Here is a 7471-nt window from a genome sequence, read left to right as displayed (position 1 = left end):
CTCAGACATCCCATAGAACTTTGTTGTTTTTTTTTTTAACTCTCCAATGCCCTTGTCATGTAGTACTATATAACATAGTAATTGAAGCTGTAAATTCCACAAGGGCAGGGATTAATTGTATCTTTGTATCTCTGAACACTTAGTGTAGCAGATGTTAATACATGCCATTTCTTGTTCTGTGATTTGGAAGAACACGGTTTCCTCTTCAACTCTATCTAGCCTAAAAGGCCTGTGAAGTTGAGAGTGTGATTGAATAACTCAGCAATTAGAGAACATTTATTTGGTGTGGCATAGTGAAAAGAGTGCTGAATTTGGAGTCAGAGGACCTGGGTTCTATCACTATCCATGTAACCTTGGACAAATCATTTAATCTCCCAGAGTCTCAGTTTTCTTCTCTGTAAAATGAGGGAGTTGGACTTGACTTCTTAAGTCACTTCTATCTCAAAACTTTTTTATCTTTTAAGAAATATGTATTTGGTGGCTATGAGTTCAGATTGCTCTGAAGGACCCCAGCAGAAGGAGAGCCGATCGGAAACAGGCTTGGCTGAAGGGGGTTGGAGTTAGTGGAGGCTAAGGGTAGCCTGGCGTGTCTGGGTCTGGGAATTCAGCTCCAACTGTTGCTACTGTGCTGGTAGGGCCTGGGGGGTGAGGGGATCAGCTCCAGAACCCAGCCACACTGCTTCCATAGCTGTTCTATGTGCTATGCTGCCTGGCATTAGGTGCCCTGGCTAGCAACTTACAAGATCAGTGGAAAGGGAGCAGCTTGTCCTAGTAAATGAACAGCAGTGGAAGTGCCTAAATTGTGCTAAAGCTCCCAGGAATGGCTGCACCCAACCGATGCCCTGCTTCTCTCTCTCTCCCCCAGTGCCATGCAGCACTGGTAATGGCCAGAGGCCCAGACACATCACAGCCCACACCCATGATCCTCTGCCTCCATTCAGGGACCCCCAGTGTACATGGAGAGAGATAGACTCTTGAAATTGCTGCTGGTTGAGGCCTAGGAGCTTCCCAGGTGTAAGTGTGTCAGCTGGAGGCATAAGAGAAGGTAACACTATTCCTTTATTTTACCCCACATCAGGCACCAAGTAACTGCCTTCCACTATAAATTTGAAGGGGACTGGAACCTTCACCTTCTTTGGATCACTCATAACCTCTTAATGGAAAGAACCACAGGAATAAGTTATCAGCATCAGTGTTTCTGGTATCCACCATTAGAAGTTCCTATTTTTCAGCCAACTGGGTCTTCCAGCCAACTCTTCAATGCCATCATCCCATTGCACTATGGTGTCAGACGTGGCCCTAGTACCTTCATCTTTACTGGTTGGAGAGCTTTGGGGAGGTTTGGATCCCTGATAATCTGCATTTCTGCCAGTATATTAGGCAGCTCAGGCTGTACACAATAATCCTTGTGAAGTAGGCCTAGATTAGGGCTCCCTGAGGCAGGGTAGAAGAGATAAAAGAATGTCACTTGCCCTAAGAAGCCATCCATGTCTAATACTATGGCTTCCTTGAGCCATCTGTCCAAAGGTGCTGGAAGGAAAAGAGAGTTCTTGGAGCTTAGCTTTTGCTTAAGGAGTCAGCAAAGTTGAATAAGCAACTCATTCTTATTCATCCTGATTGAGAAGTGTTCCAAGTATTGACTGTGTGATGCCCCAGTTTTGGAAAGTGTGAACTGGGCATGCTCTTAGTGATTGATTTTTGAGGGGAGTGGGTAGGTTAGTAGGGAAAGTGAATGTTTTTGCTTTGGTAAAGACAAGGGATAATTGATTGAGTAGACCCTCCCACCTAAGAGGGTATCTCAGTGGCTAAACCCCACCTATACTGGGAATATCACACAGGGGTGGAAATGATCAGAGGGGTTTCACCATGACCTTCAATTCCTTTTACCCTTCACTTCTTTCTCCAGCCCTCTCTCTTGTACTGACTATACTCTTCTCCCTTCCTTACCTCAATCTATTGGTGAACCAATTCAATTCTATACTTTCTTCTACTTTCAAGCTCTTTAGCACCCTGTAATATGACCAACCATGCCTTGCCAAACCCCAAACATGGATTACCCTCACCATCCTCTTCTTTTGTTCCTATTCACTTGCTTCTAAATGAAGCTGGAGGAAACCACAGAGCTATGCTGAGTCCACTAAAAGTGTGCTGTCTAATTTTTTTCCAACACAAATTAAAAGAGCTGTTGTATTGAGAGACTTGCTATGTTATTGGATACAAAAATGTCTTCATTCGATAATACTGGCATACCCTTAATTCTAAAAAATATTTCAATGTAAGAAAAGTATTCCATTAAGCAAGCCTGCAGATCACAATGATCAACAGTTTTCTGTCAGTACTTTCTGTGCTAAAAGATACAGATGGTTTTCTCCTTCCCTTTGTGTGAGAAAACTTATGCAGTGACTTGTACAGAGGCAAAACAATTGATTCTTAATTTAAAGTTAAGATGCTCACATGCATGTGATTTGGTATGTCAATTACTACAACTGTCAATCAGTTCTTCCTGGTAAAAAGTTATATCTAAGCTTAAAAAAAGTATAAACTCCTGAGCATTAAGACAGTCACATAATTAGAATGTAAAAAACAGCTTTCCTTACCAAGATGACTCTAATTAACAAACTTCACCACCCTCAAACATAATTTAAAGCATGTGTAGTAAAGTGTTTAGATTTATTATTATTAAATACACTAGGGTTTCACATTGTTTTAACATGCAGATTTGAAAAGGATAGTAAAATTAGTCCTATCCACTTTTTTTTTTAATAAGGGTCCAAGTAGAAAATAGAAAAGCTGTCTCATTCATATGGAAATTCGATGCAATTAAATACAAAGGAACTATCTAAACATATTTTAAGTTAAACAGTGGAAAGACTAAATTTAATTTAGGAGTTTGTCAGTAAATAGAGTGTAAAGAGTAAGACAAACTTGGGCATAGTGTTTTCTAGACACTTTAAAAAAGTAATTAATGTTAAAACTTATGAAAAAAAGCACCTTGAATATCAAATAATACAAATTATTACATGACCCTCTAGTTCTAATTTTCTTCTCATAAAACTTCAACTCAAAGATAACGTGATCACCTTTTTTTCTGTAATCTTTTTTTTACCTATTTCAAACCAGGAATAATTTTTCATAACTGTACACTGCATGAATCATTTAAATTTACAGATTCTTAAGGATGAGCATGCCAGAAACTAAATTCAAAAATTCATGGCATCATATTACATTCAGCTTTAAAAGTAGTTCAAAATGTATAAAAGACTTTCATTTTTTTATCTTTATATCCCTAGTGCCTAGCACATAGTAGACACATGATAAGTAATTATTGAATTGAATCACTTCTTTTCTTTCTTAATTTCTCAGAACAGTAGTTCAGATGAGATATGCAAAAATTTTCTGAGCTGGAATGTGCAAAATTATAAATATATATCACAATTGTGGTAGGAATTTTTTTGGTGTAATATAACTTAAACTGCTCCAATTGCAACATGCACAACAAAAGTTACAGACCTGAATATTTTAACTACTGTTAGAGGTTTGTGGAGATTATCCTCTACCTTTTGATGGAAAAACAGTAATAAGTGAACTTTAAAAAAAACTCATTGTGTTCCTTCGTTGAATGAGTACCAATTGTTAAGAAATTAGGGAGTGGGAGGGAAATGAAGAATTAGGAATACTTTTTATTTAAATGATTTTCAAAGTCTTTCCATGAAGTGCAATTGGTAAGTGCAAAGTATACATAAGCATGAGATTAATTTGCTGTGTGATATCCAACTGCAAGATTCTGCAATTTATAGCAGTGGTTTAGATATTAAAATTATTTTAAACAATTGCATCCAAATCAGTCACTAACAATTTTTGCCTTAATTGGTGACTATTTTATTTAAGAGGTACATAATAATAATGATGATGATGATGATGATATAGTAGGGAAAAAATTGTTCTTGGTTTTTGTTTGATAAAGTTTCCTTATGCGTTTTATACCCACATATTTTAGGTTTAGAGGGAAAGTAAAGTAGAGGATGAGTCAATTTCTGTTTGTTCTGTGAGAATGAATCTGAATTAGTACCTCGAGGACTTGCTGTGGGATTGGCCTGAAGAAATTGGTAGAACAAATACTCATCCTGAAATTCATTTTCATTGGTAATGTGCCAGACCACTCTTCCTTGTAAAAGCCTGTCTCCGTAAAGCACAACTTCACCACAGTCAGAAGCAAGGCCAACTTCTGTTAGCCAGTTCACTAAGTCACAGCCACAGAAAATTCCATTAGAAGTCTTTGCACCACACCTTCTTTCCTTGATGATGCTTTTAACACAGAAATCAGGGTGATAATGGACAAACTGCTGACAGGTCATTCTGATTTCTTCCCAAATGGGTGATGATCCATTTTCTGCTGTTTCTTTATTATTGCACAGGAATTCAAATCTTTTTTGAAGGGCAGAATGATTAAATGTTTGTCTAACCAGAAGTTCCAAGGAAATAAAACCTTGGTCAAAATTAAATACAGCACAAAAAAAACTGTAATCCAACATATTATCTAATAATAATAATAAGTAACATTTATATAGTGCTTAATATGTGCCAGCTACCATGCTAAGTGCTTTTCAGTTTCTCATTTGATCCTCATAACAGCCCTGTGAAGTAGGTATTCTTGTTATCCTCATTTTACAGATGAGGAAACTGAAACAAACAGAGATTTAGTGATTTGCCCAGGTTCACAGAGTTATAGTAAGTGTCTGAGGCTGGATTTGAACTCAGGTCTTTCTGACTCCAGGCCCAGTGCTCTATCCACTGAACCAAGAACCAGGTTCCTGGTGGAACAGCCACCACAAACAACTGGAAAGATTAGCAAATAAACTAACAATACATAGTAAAAACAGCAACAAATGTCTAGCTAATTGTTTGTCTCCAATCTGTAGAAGCTGTTCTTCCTGAGCTAATATGTGGCACTGACTCATCCAATATTCTTTTGTCCCCAAGGATGTAGTTAGGGTTTCACCTAGACTGTTTTTTGCTATTGATTCCACTGCAGAATGGCACAATTCAGTGTTGCCTACTGAACTTGAACAAGAGCTTCTTCTGATAGTGGAACTTAGAAAACGTTTTGGTTCCTTTATTGGCATTGGACTGTCCTTAACAGCTGTCTTTTCAGCCTCTCCTGCTTTGCTGTTCTGAAAACAATGATCCAATCCCTCATAATTCCTTCCTGTGTACTCTTGTTAATACACGAGTGATATTCCAAACACCAATATGCTACAAAACAGGGTGATTGCTGTGGTGATCATCTGATCTTTCCCATAAAAAAAAGTCTGAATTAATGCTATCACCATTATGTTTTCTAGCTATCAAAACAATACCCACAAGAAGGGCAGGAATTCCCCATCCAGACATAATGAAAAGTCCAACAAGAATCTATATTGTCTCTTCTTCAACAGAAGCAAAGAAACTGATAGAAGCCCTGCCTATAGGTAAGTGCTATAGAAGGAACTATATAACAAAACACGCACCAGAATTTGTTCAACATAATTTTTCTCTTTAACAAAATTCGATATACCACTCCAGAATAGACAATAGACTGGCAATGAGTAAATTAGTTGTTATCAGATGAAGAAGCTGTTTATATTTCTAACTCAAAAGTAGAACAGCAAGAGACCAGATCAAGTAGACCTAACTGATTTTTTCAGTTTTTTTTTATTTGTCCCACCATTGTAAGACCACGATAAAACAGGACTGAGCCAGAAAAAGAATTCCCAAACCTATCTAGAAAATTTTCTAGAGTTTTCTCCAAATAAACTAACATGATCTTGCCAAGAATAAGATTGAAGGCAATTCCATTGAAGACCATAAATGCTATTGGGTTCTACAATGCACACAGAAGTCCAAGTCCAACTATTTACACTTTTTTTTGAGATTCATCATAATTTTCTTTCCATTTTTGGATCTCACAGAAGATAAATCTTATAAGGTTTACCATCATGAGATAATGGAGCCATCAAATAAATGTACTCAAGGTATTCTGTGTAAGTAGATATAAAGCTTCAACTATAGGATATCCCATCTTTACTTTGTATAGCAAAAATAGGGAAGAATCCAGCTTTATCAGATTGAGTGTCAAGACAGGCAACTGATAATATTAACATATGCACAATAAAAAGTGCAGAGGCTTTGGCAGCTAAGATACTATAAAGGAAGGACCAATTTATATTGGAAAAATTAAATATGACCATGTTTTTGAATAGTAAAGCTGGAAGTGCGAAATGGAAAACAAAATTCCCTAGTCCTTTGGCCTGGGTTGATATTATGTGGGCCCTTTCTGCTATGCATCCACAAGGGATTATACTAAAGCAGTTTTTTAATCTTTTATTTTTTCCAGTTACATGTAAAAACAATTTTTAACACTGGTTTTTTTAAAATTTTGAGTTCCAAATTCTCTCCCACTCTCTCTCCCCTCATCCTTAATTGAGAAGGTAAGCAATTTGATATCAGTTATACATATACAGAAATGAAAAACATATTGCCATATTAGTCATGTTGTAAACAAAAACACAGCCCCCCCCCCCAATAAAAACACCTAGAAAAAATTTTAAAGTGGGGCAGCTAGGTGGCGCAGTGGATAGAGCACTGGTCCTGAAGTCAGGAGGACCTGAGTTCAAATCCGGTCTCAGACCAAACACTTGACACTTACTAGCTGTGTGACCCTGGGCAAGTCACTTAACCCCAATTGCCTAAAAAAGAAAAAAATATATAAAAAAAAATTTTTTTAAAGTAAAAAAATTAGGCTTCAACATGCACTCAGACTCCATCAGTTCTTCTTCTGGAGGTAGATGATATTTTTTATCAGGAGTCCTATACTGAAACATTCTAACAGGACTGGGAAAAAATAGTTTTTGATATTGTTGGAGGATTACTAGTAGAAGTGAATCCATAGGCTCCTGTTGTAGGCAAAGACTTGGTCATGTTGACTGATGAAATGAGGTTATTTGAAGTCAGGTCAGCAAAAAAATTCATTTTTCTGTCATTAGACTACTCTAACTAAAACTCTAAGGATGAAATGTAGCCCCTGGAGACTCAAAATGGAAAGTATGAAACTGTACAGTGGTTCCTCCTTCTTTAATCTGTCTCAAGAAGCCACTGAAGACATTGGTGTGTCTTATGTTAAAAGCCTCTTGAAAGATACATTAGTCCAAGACCAGATGGCCCACAACCCTAGGGCCAGCCAGCTACTTGCCAGAGCCTCAGGCTTGGCTGGAATTTGGGGGGTGCCAGGCAGGGAGGCAGTCCCAGCATCTCCCAGCCCCACAGAGCCTCCGAGAGCACTAGTGGCTGGTGGTTCCAAAGGCAGTTTCACTAAAGAGAGAGCAGGACACCTTTTCCTCATGCTTCAGAGAGCTCCAAGGCTCCTTTTTCCTGCAGGGTGCCCCCCTCCAGGATCCTACCCAGCCTAGCTCAGACCTCTGTGGAGGCACACCTA

At 38.1% G+C, this 7471-nt stretch overlaps 1 pseudogene; it reads right to left on the bottom strand.

Annotated features, from left to right (window-relative positions):
* Nucleotides 1-570: 570 nt before the first annotated feature.
* LOC114031353 lies at nucleotides 571-7008 on the bottom strand (annotated as a pseudogene).
* Between the last annotated feature and the right edge of the window lie 463 nt (nucleotides 7009-7471).

This window comes from Vombatus ursinus, unplaced genomic scaffold (genome assembly GCF_900497805.2).
Source record: "Vombatus ursinus unplaced genomic scaffold, bare-nosed wombat genome assembly UNPS02015152.1, whole genome shotgun sequence".
Taxonomy (NCBI): Eukaryota; Metazoa; Chordata; class Mammalia; order Diprotodontia; family Vombatidae; genus Vombatus; species Vombatus ursinus.
This window is presented reverse-complemented; position numbering and strand designations above follow the sequence as displayed.